This window comes from Ixodes scapularis, unplaced genomic scaffold (assembly GCF_016920785.2).
Source record: "Ixodes scapularis isolate PalLabHiFi unplaced genomic scaffold, ASM1692078v2 PGA_scaffold9__187_contigs__length_104089568, whole genome shotgun sequence".
Lineage (NCBI taxonomy): Eukaryota > Metazoa > Arthropoda > Arachnida > Ixodida > Ixodidae > Ixodes > Ixodes scapularis.
The window spans coordinates 44906281-44928642 of record NW_024609884.1 but is presented as its reverse complement, the minus strand read 5'-3'; the positions used below and the strand labels follow the sequence as shown (position 1 = coordinate 44928642).

The 22362-nt window shown below is 43.1% G+C and overlaps 1 protein-coding gene across 1 annotated transcript in view; it reads right to left on the bottom strand.

The window, feature by feature from the left end:
• Nucleotides 1–22362, bottom strand: part of LOC8037113 (transcriptional repressor scratch 2) — a 54436-nt gene that overhangs the window by 4643 nt on the left and 27431 nt on the right. The gene's annotated exons all lie outside the window — the stretch shown is intronic.

The following is a 22362-nucleotide window of genomic DNA, read 5'->3' as shown; positions in this document are numbered from 1 at the left end:
TCGACGACAGAGTCATGGAGCGCCCTGTCGCAGATTCGGAGTGCGAGGATCTGGTAGCACAGAGCATCAAAAAGCCATTTCTCGGGGAACCTAGACTTCGGCGAACACCTTTTGCAGCGGCGAGAACCCGAAACACACTTGTTTGCTCGGGAGAAGTGTGTTTCGGCGTCTCGCCGCAGCGGGGCACCAGTCACATGGCTCTCCTCTCATTCGTTGTAAACCGCTCTACCTTTTCCATTTCGGCGGCCGCTTTGTAAATATATTGGAGGCTATGGCATGACCCTAAGAAAAACATTTCACCCGCGGGACTATAAGGCTTTCGCATTCCTACACGGTAGCAGTCTTAAGTGTCTTCGCCGTGTTTTTTTTTTTTTTATCTCGTCCATTTAATACTGCGATAAAACGGTCTGCTGCTGAACTTTTGCAAAATTCTAACTTTGCCTGTTTCCACGCCTGACAATTTTCCAAATTGAATTACGTATCTGTGGAGCTGACATGGGTAACGTGCACTGATCTTTTTTTTTCTTTTTTTAAACAAGTCACGTAATTTGATTTCTTGTAAAAATATTAGAATCGTTTCTTACCGTGATTTACTTAGGCAATCCTCCGCAACGCATGGTCCTTCTAAGGGATTTTCCATTTGTTATTTTCTTCACAGTATGCACAAGTATCTATACTTCGTCTCACCCTACGATGGACTAAAAGCGGAAGCTACGAACCGCCACATCCAATCGCGAGCCACTTAGACATTATATTTCGCTTCGGTGCACGTATCGGTGCCCGCGTCTCGGATCACTGATGGGAATGGGCGGACAGTGGTTCGGATCGAGCAATGAGTGACTCAACAATTTTACATTACTGGCTCTTTGCAGTGTCGAAGCTATAAAAGTTACGCAGCGTTTTGGGGTTCGGAGCATTATTCGTCCAAACCTAATTATTGCTAAGCATGTCATAGTATAGCGTGGAACGTGATTGGACCTGGCGGCCCGTGGCTTTGGCCTTTAGTCCATCGTAGGATGAGACGAAGTAGAATTACTAATATTTAAACATGGAAAAAATTCAACTCGGAGCTAAACCGTCATGGTAAAAGTGTAGCCCTCTTTCTCTTTTCTCCGCTTTAAGTTCCTTGTTTTTTTGTTTTTTTTTTCCTTTTTATTGACTCTTGGCTCGCATTACAGAGAAGTATAAGCCTGGATACACTAAGATCCATTTACAGTGACGGTTACACCACATTCGCAAAACGGTTGTGAATGCTGCTGCCGAAAGGTCTGTTTCAGTTCATACAAAGTTGAAGGGCGAAAACGAGGGACTTATCTTTTACCTTTTATAAGATACTGCAGGCCAGTGTATAGGCCTGCGCCTATTTTGATACGGTGTGCAAGCGCAAATCTTTGGTTAAATTAGATCGATACACATTATTTACAGTGTGAAAATTTGGGCATAACAAAACAACCTCTTTCTATGACATCTTGAAACCGTTGCACAAGAGTTCCTTTTCATCATCCTATTTTAAGGTTACAGTTGACAGACACCTAATTACAGATTAGTTGCTTTGTCTTCACCGTTTTCGTTGTTCCCGCTAATATCGTTGAAAAAATTATACCGATTAAAAAATATCTACTGACGTTTACATTTCTCTGTAATGCGAAATTAGAGCGAAGCTCTTGAGGTGTTTTGATTTTCCACTATGCCGTGGCAAAGAAAAGCTACGCAATAGAGGAGGAGAAGGAGGTTAGGTGGGGGGAGGGGGGCCTGTTTGGGGGCGGGGGTTACGCCGAGAGGGTAGGCAAGAGAGGAGGAGGGTACAGTGGGAGGCTCTCTTTGCGGACAGCGAGCGTCTATTCCCGCATTTCCCGCTAAATTTAGCGGGAAAACTGAATGTGTGTAGGTCAAGCGACATCAAGGCGTCTGACATCATTTTCCCAGCGGGGAAACTGAATTTACGTATAAATCACAAAACATCATGTCATGTGGCGTCAATTTTTCCTTTAGCGGGGAAGCTGAATTGGCGTATAGGTAACGTGACATGAAGTCATGTGACACCACTTTCTCGGATAAATTTAGCGAGTAAACTGCTTTGGTGGTGAGGTCACATGACGTCAATCTTTCCGCTAAATTTAGTGGGGAAACTGAATTTTTTTGTATAAGTCACGCGATGCGAAGTCATGTGACGTCAATTTTCACACTAAATTTGGCGGGGAAATTGAATCGATGTTGAGGTCACGTGACGTTCATGTTCTGAATCAATAGATGTTTTGACTTTGTGGATGTTTAGGCTCAGTGTTTTGTTTTGACACGATGGATGCTCCGACTTTTACTTATTGTTTTTTTTTTATTTTTGATTGTTTTATCTTCTTGCATGGTAAGCAAGGACTCACTACATGAGTTCCCCGATGAACCTAAATCAATTAGGAAGAACGAAACATTGATAATTTTATGACAGTTTGTAGGGTATGGAACTATATGAGTTATATTGTTTATCATTGCATCAGTGTCCAGTACACACGTTAGTGACTCTACCCACTCTATCACTGTTGTATCTAATCGGCGCGTATACATCTTGCTTATTACAATGTGGTCTTGGCGCCCTGCTTCGTAAGGAATTCAGGTGGGACACACACACGTACTGGGGATGGCTCCGCAAGGCGGTGTGCGGAGCGGTCGCACGAAAATGATTTCCTGATCTCCCCCTACTCCAATATCTTTTTTTTTTTTACGTTCTTTTTGCCTTGGGGTAGGCATATGATGTATTCGGACCACAAGTTTGCCTGATTTTTCGCAGGGCCTGCGGTGACATCAAGACGCCAAGCTCTGACTGGCTCTATCAAAAGGATGGTGGGTAGACCTCAATTAGCAAGCTCTGATTGGCTCTGCTTGAAGGATAGTGGGGAGACCTCATTGCAATCTGCCTCGAGGTCTATCCACTATCCTTCAATCAGAGCCAATAAGAGCTCAGCGTCTTCCTGACGTCACCAGAACCCGTGCAAAAAAAAAATTGATTAGCTTGCGGAGCCCAAGTTAGTCGGCTTTTTTTCTTCTTCGAATAAATATTGTGAAGAAAAATATTTAAAATTTAATTTGCATGATAGATAGCACGTTGGTTTTGATTAAATTGCTAATATTCCTTGTACAGTAACAAACTATGAAAATATCAATATTTTTCTTCGCAATATTTATTTGAAAAAAGCACTTTAGGAGGAGCAGCAAAGCACGCAATGCGCTCTGCATCTGCGCGAGTGTTTGAGCGAAAATAAGGCCAGAATTCCCCGACGTAAGCCCCTCAAACGATTTAATATCACTTCGCCAGCCACTATGCACTTCTTGAATGACGTATAATAACGAAGTTCTATTAAAATGCTAGCGTGTACTCGGAACAAGACTATGCAACGCCGACTTTTAGCAGCGAGTTTGCTTTTACTAAGATCTTTACCTATACATGGATTTCATTGTGTGCTGCGAGGGCATGCGACGAGTTATCGCGTTCCGATCTTCCAGCGGAGCAATATCTTTAGGTCACACGTAGAAGGCAGGTCAAGTGGCTATGCCTTTGCACATTCCCAGCTTTGTTTCTGTATTCCACTGCCGCAGGTGCTGAAAAGTATCACAAAATAACTATACTATTTTTTTGTTCTAAAATCTAACCACTAAACTAGCCTACATTATTAAATGCGAGCTGAAAATCTCCTGTTGAAAAATGCCAGCTATGAAGACTTAAAATTGTCGGTAGATTTTAGTTACTTAAGCTATACCCGTTTTCACCTCAAGGAAAGGGGAAGTTTTGCTCATTGTTCACACGCCGCGCGAAGTATTACTAACAAGATTTGGTTGTCGGATGAAGAAACAATGCTTTTTTGGCGTTTGAAACGTGCACGTCCTGATAAGATAACACATATGTAATCTAAAATTCACCTACGTGTATCTTCATTCTCTAAATAATGGGAGAAATTGGAAATGCTCCGCGAAAAACCGGACTTTTTTTACGGCTGTTCTTGAGGTGAGAACAGGCATAGTAAGTGTTTTTAGATACTCGGCCCCTGACGCCCGCCAGGGTCAATAAAGCTATCTGAGAGGGCCAATATTCCTTTATTATCAGTGTTTTGTTTTCACAAATTAGTTAAAATCTAAGAATAGATATATAAAATGCTGCATTACTCAATTTATATTAATTTTCTTGACGACTTACTTTTCGCGACCATACCTAATTTTTCTGAACTCCGCGAATTGCCTGCGAATTGCTAAAAATTGGTCCCACGAACGATTCGGTCCAAGTGTCATCACTTCGGAGACAGCAATTGGAAGCTGCGCTTTCTTCAGCATTTTTTTAAGGCATGCCTTGAAATGTTCTCACGTTATCATAGTATATAGGCTCCACCAAATATGTAACTGTTTGAATTGGAATAATAAGATGAGTCGGAAGTCCGTTTTGCGAAATTTAGTAATCGCGATAGACTCCAGAATTTCAGCCTTGACAGAATTTGCGGAATTTCGACCTCGCGAAAAATAAGTATTCTGTAATACGTGTTTTTTTGTGTTTTTTTTTTTTTTTTTTAATTGCAGCGGCACTATTTAAATTTATTCTTACAGCTTTGCAGTTATAACATAGATTGCTATTTAACATGTATCTCAGCAATAGACTTTCGGCTCGATAGATGTTCCGACTCGGATGAATGTTCTGATTCTATGGATGTTTTGACTCCATTGATGTTTTGACATGGATGGATGTTTTGACTCGATGAACGTTTGGACTCGATGGATGTTTTGACTCCGATGGATGCTTTGACATGACGGATGTTCTGACTTTGGTGTCATGTGACATAATCGATGTTTTGACTCGATGCATATTCTGGCCAGATGGAGGTTTTTACCAGAAGCGTTAAGGTCACGTGGCGTCAATTTTCCCGCTAAATCAAGCGGGCTAGAGGCCCGGCTACGCCGACGCCGACGCCGCTATGTGCGGGAACGGGCGCCTAGGAGTTGCGCTCTAAAAATAAGTTATTTATAAATTTTATATATATATGTAAACAGAGTCAATATGAAGAGGATGCGTGCCGGCTACCTGATGCATTTTAAGTTCTCTGCTAGTTTGTTTATTCATTCTATTGCACTTATTTTCTTAGAAAACAATGCAAAACGAAAAAGCCAATATAATCCGAAAAAAAAAAAAATAGGTCTGACATATGTAAAAGAAACAACCCAGACCAAACTCGAAGGTAGGAAGCGGCTTGGTGTGTCTGTGTGTACCGACGAAGGCGCTCAACGAGGGCATCAACTATTGTTTCAGGGACGGGGAATATGGGGCTTGCTGTATTACCTCCGAAGCCACACCCTCTACGGAACCCTCTCAGTTCACGACGAGAAAGAAAACGAAGGCGGCCAACTCCTTCGGATAGAACGGCAGTTTCTTAGTTCCTCCTTCGCCCTCGTCGAGGTTCTTTTGTTCACGACGCGCGGGCCACAGTCCCCGGTTCCCCGCCTCCGTGGCAATAGCAACTCGCTCGCTGGCGAACCTCGCGCGCCGGCTTCGAGGGAGTTGAAGCTCCAGGTCGCGAAATTGGATTGAAGCCAGCCGGGCTTGCTGCGATGCACCACGGCGCCCAAGCCCCGCCGACGGGAAGCCGGCGTGTGACGGGGTGGGCGGTCGCGGCGCGCTGGGTGCCGCACACCTAAATGGCTCGGTTCGGTTTGGTGCCGGGGCTTAGGAGGGCCGCGATCGGGGAAGCTCTAGGCGGCACGGATCCCGAGCTTTTCGCTCTTCGTTTTTCTGCCTGCTGGCTCGACTCTGAGCACTTGCCACCTCGTCTTCTGCCGCTGTCTGTTTCCCCTTCCCCCCTTGCCTCTCCCCAATCCTCGGGAGAACGTAATTAGAGTCGTCGATCGTGGCGGTGCGGAGAGCTATTTCTTTCCGTCTGTCTTTCTTCATCTAATTACACGGGTGATAACGGAGTTCGCGCTTTACCGAGGCTGCAGCGCTCAGCGAAATGAAACTGGACCAGTTTTTTCCTCTTTTTTTTTTAGGTTGGGCATTGCCAATGTGAATGCAGGGAAGGAACTAAGCCGTTAACTTTCTTTTCTTCTTTTTTTTTTCCCCACCTTTGCCTCGGACTTTTGTGGTCGGCTTGGTCCTGCCTCCCAACTTTGAGAGGAAAAAACTTCAATGAGTTTTCTCGTTACTGAGGCCACAGCAGGCGATAAATTCGGTTTCATTGACATTGCTGCGTGTATCAGCCTCAAGTGTCACAGTAATGATTCTGCTTGGTCAGGTATATTTGGTGGTACGGATTTATAGATCTCCTGAATGATAAGGTCGCGTATAATTTTAGGCATCGTACTATTCTTTGTTTCAACTTGAGTCAGAGCGCAGCCGGCGATACTAAAGTCCCTAGATACTGAGAGCTTCCTACAAGTAGCGGCATTCTTTGAAGCGCCGACTGCGTATTTGTGCAGGTTTTAGGAAGCGAATGATAGCGCACAGCAGAGGTTTGAACTGAACGCCGCCATTTGCTTCCAGCGGAATATGCGTTGCCATATGTATTGGTTGTCGTTACTTGTATAAGAAGTATCAAGAAACTTTAGGCGTTACGAGACTGACCTGACACAAATCAAGCAGCGCTGAAAGCGCAGTTTCATGGAGTTCGCGTTTTGCCGTGCGTGCTCAACCTATCACGCTCGGAGAATGCACCCTGACTTTGCGCTTTTAGCATGTCTGTATCCATTTGTGGGTCTGATGGGGTTTGACAACGGTCTAACTTCAGATGAAACGACCTATAACGCGTGTACTCATAAAAAAGTCACCTCAAATATAAAAAAAAAGACCCGCAAGTAATGATATTCTTTTTTCACTTTCGTTCTCCGCTTGGTGACTGCAGTTTTTGTCTTCTGTCTATTAATGTTGATATAAAAAATAAATAGAAAAACAAAAAAAAAAGCTGCATTCACTTTTTACATTTAAGGTCCATAAGTGATAGATGATGGATATCAGAGCAGTGCATAACCGTAACATGCATTTGAAAACAATGTCCTCATATGTTCATATATTCTAGTTCCTCATATTGGAGCTACCAACGCATACAGAAAAACAAAACCAAAAAGAACCAGGACAGTGCACGTGTAAGTGCACTTTCCTGTTCTTGTTTCCGTAGCCATGATGCTGCCAATCATAACCCAAAAACTATTTTTGAGTCTCAATGTCCGCGTGCAGTCAGTAGCTATTGTCCGTATCCTAATAAAAACAATATCAGCCTTAGCACTTTCAGATCTTCATGTTCAGCGTCCCATTTTTATATGTTCAGATAACGACAAGTCAATAAAAAAGATTAACAACTTCCCCACTTGTTTATTTATGTTTTCTTCAATATACTAGTTTAATGTGGCGTATATATGCACTCTAGAAAAAGGGTGTAGCCATTAACCTCTTGCCGCATATACTACACCCCAAAACTTGAGTCCGACGTACAGCGTTTGTTCTTGAGACAAGGCTATGAAAGACACAATTTCCAAACAAGGCCCCGGATGCGGGTAGTTAAGCGAAGCCAGCCTCACAACGCCGCGATCAGGGCCAAGAAAGAGGGCGCTTCCAGCGTCGTCCGCGTGAACGCCACACGAGGGAGCTGCCGAGGGAGCCACAAAGGCGGCGCCTCGGGCAGCGTCCGCGCAGCCTCGACTCGAGCCCATTCAGAGCGATAGGCCCAGCGGGCAAAAATGAATCGACACGTCCGCAGCCCCAGCCGCGTCGGTCCGCCAGCTCCCCGGGCAGCGTTCCCTAGTGAAGCTTCCGTCACCGTCACTAACAAGGTGACCTGCGGCTAATCAGCGGAATCTGCCGACAACAGTGAGGGACAAGAAGAAAAATAAAAGGGAGATTGTTATTTGCTCGTCGTTTGCCGAGGGGGAGGTTGGACGGACGGCGGCGGCGGCAGCAGCAGCAGCAGCACCGGGATATGCGGCATTCCTGGTTTTCAGGGGAGGTGGTGGGGCCTAAGAGCTTTTCCAGGTCTCTCTCGCTCGGTGCCTTTTCGCTGTGCTTTCTGTCTGTTTGGATCTTTAGTTGCGCGTTTATTTGCAGGACTCCGTGTTAGCTCTTCGGGATATATCCCGGGTGCCAATTTGGGGATGGCGAAAGAAGAAAGGATTTGGCTGTGCGTCCGGTGTCAGGGCGGACTATTCCCCTCATGACAAGATTTTCTGCGGGGTCCGCCGGGAACTCGAGCAAAACGCCCTAGTTGTGTGCTCGTCGTGCAACAACGCCTGGTTCTCTGACCGCTTAACTAGACTTGCCCGCCAGTGCGTGCCCGCGCCAGCACCTCTAGCTCAGGAAGCGTGTTTGACTGTTTTTGTAGCTTGGTTGTTTTCATCTCTAGAACATAAAGTTAGGTTACGATGGTAAGCTTTATAAGCAATTTTTGCATTTTTTTTCAGCGAAGTTCTAAATGCCACTTATTATTTGAGGTAGTTTTGGTCTTGACAAAGTAGGGCAGTGGTTCTCAGCCATTGATGTTTCGCGGACCCCTTGTGGATCGGCAGAGATGCTGGAGGACCCCATTCGTGGTGAAAGAAAGAGAGGTTAATTATAATAGTGATTTAATAAATGGATAGAACTAAGTGCTAGTGTGAGGTAGACTTCTCTTATTGACATATACACGAGAAAACTAACCTGAAAATTGGAACGTTTCTTCAACATCTAAGAAAATACACTTTTTATTGCCGGGCTTGACTGATGAGGCCATGGGCTTCGCGGACCCGTAGAATGACTTCGCGGACTCCAAAAGGTCCGCGAACCCCCATTTGAGAACCACTGAAGTAGGGTATAAAAAACATTTATTGAGGTCTTTTTACACAAATGTTTTTTAGTGTTCCCGCAGACCGTTGTGAGGATAACCGCACACTAGTGTTGTTTTGTTGCTTCATTCTAATATAAATTGAGGCTAAGTATGACATTCCATTCAGAAAAAAAAAAAAAAAACATTGGGAAACGTTTGACGTAAACACTGAAATATTCGTTTATCGGTTTGCAATCCTCTGCTCATAATTTGTTATCCTGTTCAGAAATAGCCTTATATTTTTTATAACGTTTTTGCATGTTGTTGGCAGGCTGTCGTTGCTGATTATTTCTCTTTTTAGTTAAACGAGACAATCGTTCTAAGAAACGCTGCAATAATGTGTTGCCCGCATCGAAAAAAAAAAAAAAAAAACGTTGGCGATTTTTTTTTTTTTTTTTTTTTTTTTTTTTAACAAGGATAGTCCTGCTCCTTACTTCTAGTTTGGTCGTTTTGGACTGCGCATAACCGCACAAACTCTCGATGTATTGACAGCGCAGGAATAGAAGATGTATACGGTTCAGATGAGCGCCGAGATCGGCGTACCTAATTTCTCTGCGCTTTCTTCAAGTATGGCGCTCCAAAAGATCATGGAGTGTGTACCATCTCTACCGCAGCACATTTTTCAGAGTTAAAAACAAAAATGTATCGTAGCTGACGCATAGCTACTTCAACGTAAATCATACACGTCACGAATCTTTTATTGAGCTCGAATATCGTCTCGATATCTGCCGTGTAACTCGCGGAGTACTCATAAAATGTGCCTTGAATCTAACTAATGTTTTAGAACGATATCATGACATAACAAACCTGGTAATATCATGATGTGTGCCACGCTTGCTATTATAAAGTTTTGAAAGCAATTTTTTTTGGTAATTAATTTGTATTGTGTCAATTACGCCGTCTACAGTTTTTCACGATTTTTTAAACTTTGCTTTAGAGTAACTTTAAAAAAGTTCGCACAGGTATGCTATAGACCAATGGTTTTCAGCGACTTATGTTTCGCGGACCCCATGTGGATCGGTGGAGATGATGGAGTACCCCGTTCGTGGTGAAGGGAAGGAAAAGTACAGGTTAATTGTGATAGATTCAATGAATGAAAATAACTAAGGCTAGTGTGAAGTAGACTTCTTTTATTGATATATACACAAGAAAACTCATCCGAAAATTGGAATGTTTTTCTTAAATCTGAGAGAATAAAACTTTAATTTCCGGACTCGACTGTTGAGGATGTGCTTCGTTGACCCCTAGATTGCCTTCGCGGACCCCAAAGGGTCCGTGGACTCCCATTTGAGAACCACTGCTATACACCGTTCTATTTAGCGCTCTCAGGGTGGCGCCATTTTGTTCGACCACAGCGCCCTCTCCGCACATCAGGGAAGTTAAGCAGGTTCGGTGGGGTAAAACGAGAGAGAGGGGACGCGCCCGGTTCCTCTAACAGAAGGCGAACCGGCAGGTTGCCGTTCTCCATCTTTGAGCTGTACCGGCGGGCTGCACCGAACATGGAACCCTCGCTCGTAACTGCCATTGTGAAGTGGTTTGCGTTCTTAGAATATTTATGGCTACTCCAAAACCAGCCTATTGCGCTATGTTGTTTTATTTCAGTAAATGATCAACTAGCCTATCTTTGTTCCGTTACTTCAATAGCAGTGGAGTCAGCCGGCACTATACTACGCTCAACCGCAATAGCACAATAGACGCGGTGTCTATTGCGTCAGGGGAGCACGTTTTTATTATTCCAGACTTCTACTCATTGCCGCTCATGGCCTACACCAGTACAAACTTTGTACAGTAAGAAATGCTACAGCAACCGGATTTACTTTTCGCCGGAGATGCCTGCCAGTCTGACAACGTTTCTTTTTTTTTTTTATTTGCACGCAGGTAACAGCGCAATTGGACCCGGTTAGTCTTTTTATCGCGCATAGCATTACACGATAACTTGCGTATCAAAATCCCCCCATCTGCGCTTGAAATTTCGAAAATGACGAAATTTTAAACCGAGTTTGAACGTCAGCGAGATGTTATGTACAGCCCACTCGGCGGAGCAGACGACGCACGGGGTGAGAGGGAAGGGCAGTTGTTCTCTCTCCGCTCTTGCGGTCTGTACCGCCATAGACTTCTCTAAGGTTTGGCGGTTAATTTCTAGCATGACGTAAATACTTGCTCCATGGCTAATTTTAGGTTACTAACTTGACATTAAAGTGATGCTGAACCGCAATTTGGATTTCGCAAAATAAGGCCACAGCATTGTTGAGCTGGAAGCTACAAACTCCAAAACATCAGTGATACACGGATACCTCAAACGAATTTCCGTATGTTTGGAAAAGAAGGGCGCGATCAAGCGAGGTCTACTACGTCATTGTCCCCCGGGAAAATTTGAGAACGAAGGGAAGCGGCCTCGCTTCTCTCTTCCTCGCTTCGGTTCTCCAGCTCGACCGCTCGACGGGACGATGCGAGGAGGAGAGGGAATGAGCGTCGTGACGTGTGTTGTCTCGTCGGCCACGTAGGCCTTGTACAATCGCGCACTTCTTTTTATAAAATACGGTCAACCGTTGGAGATATCGCTGTATGAGTGATGATTTGGGGTTATGTAGCGTCCCGCCTGTCGCTTCACCCTTCTTTTGTGAGCTTCAAATTTCGGTTCAGCATCCCCTGGGCTCATCTCCGAGCACTTCCTAATTTTTGAGTAGTTCAAAGCGCCATCGTATTGAACTACTGTAAACAATCATGCCCAAAATTTAATTCGCTGTGTGTAGTGTATACCGCAAAAATATACGTTTTCCGTCGCAAAAAAAAAAAAGCACATTGCTGAACGCTCTGTTGCTACCCAAATATAGTGTTACTGGTGAAGACCAGACACCAGAGCTTTCAAACTAACCGTCATGTTACTCGAACCTTTTAAATCATTTTCTGAATTTTTCAATGGGAAAATGGTGTTCGTACCCGCAAGCCGATGCAATTTATCCCCTTGTATTCGAGGGTTTCGTCGGCCTCCATTTTATTATCGAAAAATTTAGGAACTCACTCATACACAAACAGCCGCCTTGAAAAGGGCCGGTGGTAGCAGTGGCAAGTTGGATCAAAAGGGCCGTATAGAGCGGGCCGCATACAGCGGCCCGGATACTGCGGACCGGATACAACGGGCCGGATATAACGGTACAGGTATAACGGTACAGGTATAACGGTCCGGATATAACAGTACAGGTATAACGGGCCGGATTTAACGGAGCGTATAAAAGGCCAGTTATACCCGTGACCAGTTGGATCAAATTTGTCGCGGTTATAACCGTGACAAATTAGGTCCGGCTTCAGATTAAGAGTGTATGTAGCTTTTGATTAAGATAACGGTTGGTTCCGAAGCTTTGGCATCTGGTCCTGCTTCTAGCGCTACATTTGGACGGGAACGGAGCGTTCGGCGATGCGTAATTCATTTTTGCGACTGAAAAGCCACCGTAACTTTATTTCGGGGACACGCTCTATCTCGTTAATTACTGGAAGTTTAATGAGTCACACTTTTTGTATCAGAAGTGAGTAATAGTTCCGTTCACTTTTTTTTTTTTTTTTTTTTTTTTTGTCAGAATTAGAACTTAATACTGCCTTATAGTCGCTTTCGAAAGATATTTTATTGAGAACAGATTTTCACCGTGCTATGATTCAGTTCACTGAATAGTCAACAATATCAAGGAAAACGCTCACGTTAACACCGTTTGAGTGAATGAACACAGAGCATAAATTTGAAAGCTGCCTATACTTCGTTTTACCTTGAGTCCAGACGCAGCTGACGCCACGAGCTGAAGGAACCAATCATACAGCATGAAAATCACACCCTCATCGTGTTTGTCGTGTCTCTGCATGTGTTCTATCAATCAATCAATCAATCGTTTTATTTATGGCCTTTAAGCCAACGGAGACCCTAGACAAAAAGCTGCCAGTGGCAGCTTCATGAGGTCTGGGGATCACTTGACGAGATCACTGAAATAATCATAAAGGGAAAAGGTCCAGTGAGTTGCGCTTTTAACCCTGCTTGATTCGTCCCACTAGCTCTTGGTGTCGGCTGCGTCTGGACTTGAGTTGAAACGAAGTATAGGAAGGACAGCTCACAAAAACAGCGAGCTGAAGAGTACGAGGGGGGGATCAGGTGAAGAATAAAGCCTGTCAAAATTATCTCATAGAATGTTTTAATGCCCTCAAAGAATCATATTAGCTGGATCTCAAGATACCGATAAGAGAACTTTGGCTAAGGAACACGAGAAGGTGACTGTAGTTTTGTGCTCGCCACTTAAAAGCTAGATTTTCAAATTTGCGCTTAAATTTTTTGCAGTTTTCAAGGGAGCTAGCCACCATTTCGTGCCAAGAGTCACACAAGCAGCAATGTGAAAGACGGCGCTGCACGACATAGTTCAGAACAAAATGTCGGCGCTTTGGTGGAGAACCCTGAGTAGGGTAGCATAAAGCACCTGACGCTACTGCACAAGCTTTGTCACGGACGGGCACGCTCCACCATAGCGGTTATTTTAAAGACAGCCTTGTGAGAAAAGGGAATGGCATCAGTGTTCCTGGAAGAGGACTAGTTCGTGAAACAAAATAATCTCGCACCGTATTTTAAAAGCATTGCCATTTGTCTTCTCCCCAGACGATGTACAAATAAAAAAAAAAACTGAACAAAAATTGAAGACCCGTATTGCAATTGCGTTACTCTTGGTACGCCGCAGTCAATCTGTGCACAGCATTTTTTTTTTTAGGATTTTGCTTTTAGAAGTTGTGTGAATTACCTCGCGACTAAAAAAAAAATGAACGAAGTGAGTGCGTTTCCGCCTTCCTCTATTCGTTGTACTTCTTTGTATTAGGACATTACCGAAGCTAAACAGCCTTTTTTCTTGTAAAACATTTGCCAAGGAAAAAACAAATACAGACACGCACTACAAAACCGCACAATGCTTGGAAGAAACTTCGCCGAGTCACGTTGCCTACATCCGATGAAAAAAAGATCAAATATTAGGACGTGAGAAGAACGACCACATTTTTGGCCACCTTTCCCAGCAGCATCTCGATTCCCTTTTACTCGTCTCATTTTGTTTTGCTCTAACATTTCTTGTCTTTGTTCGCGCTATGTCTTACTTTTATGTTCCATCCACAATGTTCCGTGTGTCCGTTACTGAAATTTAGCTGAGATATTCAAGGCACATTATTGTCGCCCAGAAATTAAAGCCGCTTTGCCTTTTTATACGCGTTATTTTCATGGGTTTCTATTTTCACCATTCTCTTGACGGAAAATCAGGCGCCAAAATGGAAAAATACGCGCGCAATCTTTTTTTTTTTTTTTTGTGTAATACTTTACTAAACGCGGAACTTATTTCAAATAAGGAAGATAACCGCAACTTCTTTTTTACCTAATTTTGTGCTCAAGTTCCTAAAAGCAAAACGCTAAAGCGGTGAGGCTAATTCAAACGACCGTGTTCCGATGCGCATCTCAAAAGAAAACGACCGTCCTGCGGCAAGAAGTCAGCCAGCGCTCGCCATTCTTTCCAGAGCTTGTTCGGCAATCAGACGTGCAGCTTTGTGAAATATTTATTCTAGCATCGTGATCTGTTTAGGAAAATATTCCCCCCGTTCTTTGTGCCCATTCATTTTTATAAGAAACACGTCGATGCGACTCGAATATTTTAAAGAATCGTTCTCGTCGCGGCGCCTTTTCCATGCCAACAGTCGTCTGACGCGACCCACTGGTGGTTCTTTTTCAAATCGCTCGAATGCAGCAGTTAAAACTTGACTGCAAAAAAAAAAAAAAAAGTATTTTAACGTCACTTTTTTTTTTTTTTTTTTTTTTTCATCGGCGACGTGGGATTTTTGTGCCGTATCAGTAAATTACTTACTAGCTTTTTTCCGAGCATAACTTTTCAAAATTCGTTTCATTGCGCCAACCCCCTGAAAAAAAAGAAAAAGAAAATCGGCTGTCACATTGAGTGTATGCGCATGCATGGGATAGCAAGATACACGTAAGGTTCTCCTCTACTTATCGCGCGCATGTTCGGGTTACGTCACGAGGCGCTCATTGGATGCGGCACAGCCTTCACAACTGCCCTTAAAAGTAGAGGCGCGTTCACAGTGGAAAGTCGCAGCTGTCGCGCGGCGACTTTTGTCGCAAAAGCGACAGTTGCAAGTCGCGAAAGCGACACGTTTGGAGCCGTCGCTTCCAGACCGAACTTCGCGACTTGTCCCCAAGTCGCCCGGTGGCTGAACCAATCAGAGGCGCCTCGGAAGGACGTGGGTGGGCCTCGCGTATTGTTTACATCCGTCATGCCAAACTTGATTATAATGCAATTAAATGGAAAGGTGCAAGCGAGCTGGACAAGAATGATGAAAATATTCCCTGGAGAAGGGGAACAATTTGTCCCTCTTGTTCCCCTTCTCCAGGGAATATTTTCATCATTTTCATCATGCCAAACTTCTGTGGGAGTTGCAACCAACATGTCCGTTCAACGCCTCAGTTCGCGGCAGCGGCCGTGGATACAGATCCACTGAGGTCTCTATGGCGGCTCTGGTCAGCGCTATTAAATGATAAGCATTTCTTCATAAACGCAGCACCAAGATTTGAACGAGCGCTCGAAAAATAACTCGTCGTGGCAGCAAATCCGTGTCACTTCTTGACAGGTATGCACTTCGACACGCGGTAGCTGGAGGGAGGGCGCACTCCTATGTAGAGATTGTGCTTTCTTGTACGGTTCTGAAGGACCCAGGCCAACATAACGAATCTTTTTTTATATGGCAACGACGACGCATGTGTAGTTGTGAGACAACGAAAAATGGAGAAGTAGCGAAACGCGAACCCGAGCTGTGGCGGGGTGCAGTGAATCGACGGCCGCTAAACGGCGGCTCCCGAGAAGTTCCGAGAAGCGACTCGCCGATCGCCCGCAGTGTGAACGTGAGTGGTCGCTTGTGGCATGGTAAATAGTCGCTCTCGCGACTGTCGCTAGCCGCCAGTTTGAACGCGCCTTAAGAAATGAACTGAAAAGGAGATAGGGATGAACAGAACCAGCGACGTGCTGAGTAGACGAAGGAAAGACAGAAATAGACGACGGAGGAGAGAGAGCGAGAGAGTGTGGAGGTTGGGTAGGATTATAGAACCAAGCTTTCATAGAAGACAAGCAATGCTATCTCATTTCAATGTAATCCGCAGCAAAACCCCGAAAAAACACAAACCCGTTTCTTTTAGTTTTTTTTGTTTTTTTTTGAAGTACCAGTGTTTGCATACTACATCCACTTCAGAGCATTATTTACTAAATGATCGGAATGAGCACGGTTTGTAAATTTGTATTCTCATAATGAAGTTCCCTTATAAAAATATGACTTTTTTTAAGATCATCTTTTAGGAACGTGTTAAAAATTTATGTAGAGTGGAAAGAATTCGGCAGATTGGTGTCGTGTCTTTCACGGGATGTCGAATACGTCCAGGGAATGCCATGTCAATGTCAAAGACACTCCTCGAGTCACCGATTCGTGGACACGTGTTTCAGAAACAACTGAGCTGTGGTGATGCGCATATGCTCTGGCAAGTTTTATCGGTTCCGAGCAATTGTTAGAGAAGCCAGCAGTGATATAGCACGAATTTTTAGTCCCCGAACTTGCTAAAATGGTTTATAACTGTGAATAAGCATAACGAGCTGCTCAAATTAGGCGGCTCATTGAAAAGGCAGTGATATTTAAAAGTGTATTTATATTACTATTTTTAACAGGCTTCTTAGATAGTAAATGCCTATAAAAGTTTTGAAAATGATTGCAAAACACAAAAATGAGCCGACGACTGTCTCTTAGTCTTGCCTTTTTTTTTCATAGTATTTCAACACGCTTGTCTAAATGTGCGTACAAACAGCACGTCTAAACATTCAAATTCATATATAATAAAATAAGAATTGCGACATATAAAGTAATACGCTGCGTAGGATAAATTGATTAAAGTCGAAGGAACGCATGCATTAAGTTTTGCTTTCTTGTGTTTGTTTATGGCTACTCATTATCGCAGCTAATCTTAATAAATCCTAACATCTTATCTCTTTATTAACATATATCTGGAAGCACTATATTTCTGTTACTGTATCTCCAAGCTTGATAAGAGTACCTTTGCTATAATATTTTTTGGCAAGGTGCTATTTGGTTGTTTTTCTTCGTGATGTCTTTCCGCACGAGCGTGTTTGCATTGTTGGGTTGAGTAAACGATTTGTTTTGTTAACTTTACAATAGTATTAGAGAATTAGTAATTAAAAAAAAAATACAGTATACACACCTTTCCTCAAAATCAATCGCAACAGTTGAAATAATTTTCCTTTTGATAAAGTCACTGGTTTTTGTCTCAAGAAGACTATACTTTACGATGCAAATAGAATAGTGTAAGCGTGAAAAGAACAAACAAGTAAGACAGGACAGGCGCTACTAACCCAGCAACGTACACTACGATACGGGCCGCTATGAATTTTGCAAGCACGGGGAATCGTCGTACGCGTTTTTGTTGCTGAAACTGTGAGTGTTGAGCAAGTCTTTAGTATCTACAGTCCTCCCGTAACATGTATATTGAGCATTTCATTAGTATAATAGTTACGCTACTCATATGATGTCTGTATCGTGAGGATGTGTAAGAACGCTTTTTCGTCACTCAAGAACGATGTTTGGTGGTTTGAAAAGAAGATTGCGGAACGTTGTTATAATATTTGTTAAAAAAATATATATATATATATCTCAAATGTGAAGGTGGCGATGTTTTGTGCTCTATTTATTATAAAAGGAATACATATGCAAGAGCTCTTCAAAGTATTGCGACTGAATGCCAGCTCTTTTTATATAACAGATGATATGTACTAGCACTTTGTTGTATCTGACACCTTCCAACTCCTTGTTGTTTCGTAGAAAAGAAAGTTAAACGAAGCTAAGGTTCACAAGCACTACGATTCTTAAACTTCGACCTGGCTAATGCCCATGTCACACGGGCAACTCGAATGCCATTTACAACGAATGACATTTGAGTGGACGGTCAATCAGCGCGCGACACTCCGGGCGCAGCGCATTCAACGCGCGAACGATTGCGAGCTGATTCGCCGATCACACAAATGTCATTCGTTGTAAATGGCATTCGAGTTGCCCGTGTGGCACGGGTATTAGTTCAAATTCATGTGCTAGGCGCATCGGTACCGCTATAGCAACTAAGAGTTATATGTTTTTGGCAAATGTCAATAAGAGAACGAAACTGGTTATGTTTATCTTGCAGCAGAAGACATCTTAAAAGGAAGCTGAAGAGGTTGTCGACTTCAAAACGCGGCGTGAATTTGGACGTACACACCTTGTTTTTAATGCTTGTTAGGTTACTTTTCTTTCTTTCTATCCAGAGGAACAATCTAATCGACGCACAAAATTTCTTCGTAGCTACGCCCTCTGGGGCGTGCCGAAGACGGGAGATGAAGGAAGGAAAGATAACTATCACGAACGGCGTCATCTTTGGTTTGAGAGAAGGCCGGCTCGCTTCCAGCAAACAACCCGTCCGAGAATCAGCTGTGATTAGCGTACTTCTTTTATGTTTCTGCACCACATTTTTCTAAGAGTTTATCTGGGGTGAGTATGTAACCTAACGGACACGACGGGCTCATCTTGACAGCGTCTTGCATGGCGTTTGGTTCTACGAACACTAGTGACCGCGACGATCTGGTTTTCAGCACTTCCGAAAAGTAAGAAGCTAGAGTTTAAGTGGGCTGCTGGGCTGTGAAGAGGCATAATTTCGCTTCCACAATCGTGTTTTCTTGAAGTGTTTTCCGTGATAAGGACTAAGACTGAAGTTAGTTGCTTGTGCGGGGACTTGGCATCACTATCGAATCAGCACACCTGAAGTCCGGCATGATACCTTCGATCGACCCTTATAAACTGAGCATGTCGCATTAAGCGAGAGCAGCTTTCTCGGAAAGAAGAAAATGTGATGTAAGCGCAATAATGTACGATTATTTTGTTGGTGCTGCGTTTTATTTTCAAGACTGTATATAACCAGTTACCGCAAAAGAGTCAAAATGACGTGATCACTCTGGCACCTCCAGTCACCACTGCTTCGTCTCTCCACCGATTTGAAGCTTTCGCGAAGACGCCCGCAAGGACCTCACGACACTTGTAATTTACGCTAGCAGCAGTGAGATTCCCGAGCTGCCTCTGAGCAGTTGCTCCACTTTTATCAGTTCAAGTCTGCTTACGTTTACGTTTTATTACAGTATTAGAATAAGGGGGAATATTTCAAGAAGATCGTTTATAGCTAGGGGGCAGGCACGTAGCCAGGAGTGGAGGGGGGGGGGGTGCCATGGGGCCGGTTCTCCCCCCCCCCCCCCCCCGAAATCTTCCATTTTTCTGGGACCTCCTCTCCCCCCTTCCCCTCATACAGCATTTTGTCATGGGCGCCCTCCCCTCCCCCCCCCCCCCCCCCTCCCGAAACAAAATCCTGGCTACGTGCCTGCTAGGGGAGGGGGTACATGCGTATTCCTTTGGATAAAAATATTCGTGATTTAAAACAGCCTAACACGGTATAATTAAACACAATATTACCTACGTTTAGTGATTTTATTGCGTTTTATTTTTTGCTTATTAGTAAAAGAGACTTTCTAAAGCATCGTAGTACTGTAGTATCGCCAGTTTGGGCAGTACAATTAAACGAGCTTCAAAGAAACAGTCTTCACGTATCGTGTCGATCATTGGGTGTTGTAATTTTCAGACGCTCATTGAAGCAGACTAACTTCCTGGTGTATAAACATACACACAAAATTATTATTGTTTAAACTATTGCCTTGTTGCTGTGTTCTCTGTCGCAGTAATTAATTTAGAATTTGATTCCGGCTACTGTCTTCTTCTTTTTCTGAGCGTACATAACATTCTTGAATTCTTTATCCCACTATTAAAGAGTATGTATATTGTGTTTATCAAGATCGTCTATTAGCAGAAAAAATGTATCTCTTGCGTAAATCATCACAATTAACGAATTTTTACACCTGCCTTCTTAAAACCAGCGTTTACGTTTTTACTTTTGTACTATTCCAGTTCTTACGTTTTCGTGTATTTTTTTACCTGATTTTTCTGTTTTATTGTTGTTCTCACGCTCGTGGCGATAATGCGCAGGGATTGGGAAACCTACCGCAACCGTTGTTTTAGTGACGCTCGCATAAATAGATCCGCTAAAAGGAAACAACATCGTTAAACATCGATTTCGTACCACCGGGGGGATGTGAAAAGAGCAAGAAGCTCGAAGATGATTTATGTGCATCTTCATAAATTATAACAAAGACGAATACTGCAAGAAGGGCCACGTACAACAAGGAAACTGAGTGGGACAATTCGACGGGCTCCGGGAGAGCAAAAGTTAGAATCTTCCTTATTGTTTTGATGCTTTCTTTTATTACGCCGTCTTCCTGGACAAAAACAAAATCCAAACATTACGAGAAAAAAATGTCAAAAGCTCCAAAAGGCAAGTCGACATTTCAACGTTTGCGAAAATCAAATTTGGCTTGGCGGCGATTCTGACGATCGTATTGAAGGGGATGCGTCTAGTCAAGGAAGATGCGGACGGCGGCTTCAAAAAATCAGGCAGAGTGGTATAAACGGATTCCAAATGCGTCTCTCTCTGTTGCTTTTGTGTTCTGCGCGTAAAGAAGTTAGCTGGTGTGACGACCCGTCGAGTGAAATTTTGAGTGTCAGTATTTCGACGTAGTGCTCTCCCTTTCGAGCAAGCTACGGCTAACGGACTTGGTCCCCCATTTGTATTGTTTGCCATGGGTTGTTTAGATTGTTTTTATTTGGCTTTTATTTGCTTTTTCATCTTGGCTAACTTGAGCTTTTTTTTTAATCTTTCGTTTAAGGTGTGGCAACCTTTTTTTAAGTGAATTTCCTCAAACCGCTTCACTCCTAGCCAATTGGTAATTGGTTCTCGTAAGTACTTGGATATAAGAATATGGAACCGTGATTGTTGCGAATTGCTTTACCTAGTAGGAAAAAGAACAACAGCAAAGAAAGCCGATAGAGCGTTTGAAATAAAGTAAAAGCTGCATTCCGAAATATTTCCACATAACAAATGGGCAACATAATTTATAGGTCTTAGAAACGTTTGACGTGAATTAGAACTTCTCGGGCTCGTTGTAATTGTGACCGGTAATATGGTATTTCGAAATCAGATAAATTCTACCATACGTAATAAAATAACCTACTATATGTCAAAAATTATCCCTGGAGAAGGGCAACAATGGGAACAAGGGACAAACACAAAATATCTGCGTTTGTCCTGTGTCCCACATGTTCCCCATCTCCTGGGATTATTTTCGTCATTCGTGTCCAGCTCGCTTGTACCTTTGCAATAAGTGCATTATCATCATAACCTACCCTATAACGCATGTGATTACCAAGTCCCCTTTTACAAAGTTATTTTTCATCGAATTCGCAAGAAAATTAATGTACCACCCCAGCAAACAAAGTTTCCGTGGTTTAGGAAAACATCCTAAAATAACAAATTAAACGTTCGAGACAATGAGTTTATGTTCATTAACGTTAAAAAAAATGCATTTATTTTTATTACTAATTCACGTTCCAACAAAAGACAGAGTCCAACAACAAGTTACATACACGTGCAAAAATTAAGGTTCTTCATGAAGTACCATTGCAGGATTATGATTATTACAATTATTACAACCATGCATACTTACCTTCATATTTTTTGTATAAATATTGGCACACAATTTGATAGTCATAGAATCCATAAGTCGTTAAAACAAGTAGGCAGGCGAGTTGGTTAAGGATAGATATAATAACCCTGGAGCTAGAGGACAAAAAGGGACGGACAGCACGAAACGCCAAATTTCATGTCTGTCTGTCCCTTTTTGTCCCTTAGCTCCAGGGTTACTACGTCAATCCATAAGTCGTTTGCAGTAGGTACAAAGTTCTGAGCACGTGGGGATTTTTTTGCGTGTCTACTTTATCTTTTGATACATCTGGCTCTTATCAAAAGCTGATTGCCATAGTTTAGCGCCATCATTTGTATGTTGTATTTCGTTATAATAAAACGTACGCCAGACCGAAGTTCTGACTAAACATGTGTTTATACATGAGTTCACTGCTTACTGAGCAGCTGATCTATCACGCGGCGTGCAGTAAACACCAAGCCATCATTTCGTTTTATATCTGCATCATTGCTAGGTGTTGCAGCTTAGAGGTCGAAAACACTTTGCTTCCACAATTTTTTTAACCAATGAGTTTTCTCTGAAATACGCACTCAGTCAGCCGTCTGCAAGAACGACTACGGCAGTAAAAATATTGCAGTCCCTTTAATTGATTGTTGCTGCAAGCTTCGAAGCTATGGTGCATGCGCTACCTGGTGGCACAGGTAAATTTATTTCACGCAGAAAGTCAACCGAAATATTTTAGAGCGGAATAGTCATTGACTTCTCAACGCTGTCTGAACGATGACTTGACAGTACTGACTTGATTTGCTCATAACTAGTCGTCCTTTAACACATGCTAGACAAATGTCACTCTCATTCGCGACTAT